Below are 795 nucleotides of genomic sequence, written 5' to 3' on the forward strand. Positions count from 1 at the left end.
AACCAGTCATAAATTTTATGGAGAATTATTTCTGTTTTATATTTGAATGTGGCAAAGTTCTTGTCTGTTCAGTGCTTATAATGCATGTTACATCAGTTACAGTACCTTTCCTGTAATTTCATCATGTGAGATGTATATCGTGTTTGTAATATTCCTTTCCATGTATATCCAACGATTATTTTCAATAATATCAAGTGTTAAAAAGTACTTATAAGTACGAAATAATCCGACATAACAAGCTTAGTATTGTACGACATTTTATTGGTGGTGTAAAAAATGACCTCATCCACCTCTAATGTTAGTCATATAAAAGCCACCAGCCTAGGGAACGTCTATTATATGATCTACTGATCATCCTTGTTTCCTGAATGCCCTTCTGAATAATAATAATAATAATAATAATAATAATAATAATAATAATAATAATAATAATAATAATAATAATAATAAAACTTTAATCCATGGTTTGGACGTAATCACATTAATAAGTATTACCTCAAGAGAACTTACTAGCACTAGGGGATGTAGCTCAGTGGTAGAGCGCTCGCTTCGCATGTGAGAAGTCCCGGGTTCAATCCCCGGCATCTCCATAAAAATTTTTATCCGCTTAATTTTGATTTCATTGTAAGCTCTGTTATGCACAGTTTCAAATACAGCATGTAGGCCTATAAAAATTACAGTATCTCTTGAAAAGTGTGAAGTCAAAATTGAAGAAAGAAAATAACGTACATTAAATAGCTGCTATTCATGACGAATTTCTTTACAGAGCATTACATTGAGTTGCATTTCTTTTCT

The 795-nt window shown here is 31.3% G+C and overlaps 1 non-coding gene across 1 annotated transcript; it reads left to right on the forward strand.

Annotated features, from left to right (window-relative positions):
• Positions 1–518: 518 nt before the first annotated feature.
• Positions 519–590, forward strand: TRNAA-CGC (transfer RNA alanine (anticodon CGC)). The gene has a single exon. It is a non-coding gene; the product is annotated as a tRNA-Ala (tRNA).
• Positions 591–795: the final 205 nt, after the last annotated feature.

This window comes from Periplaneta americana, chromosome 3, assembly GCF_040183065.1.
Source record: "Periplaneta americana isolate PAMFEO1 chromosome 3, P.americana_PAMFEO1_priV1, whole genome shotgun sequence".
In the NCBI taxonomy this organism is placed as follows: Eukaryota; Metazoa; Arthropoda; class Insecta; order Blattodea; family Blattidae; genus Periplaneta; species Periplaneta americana.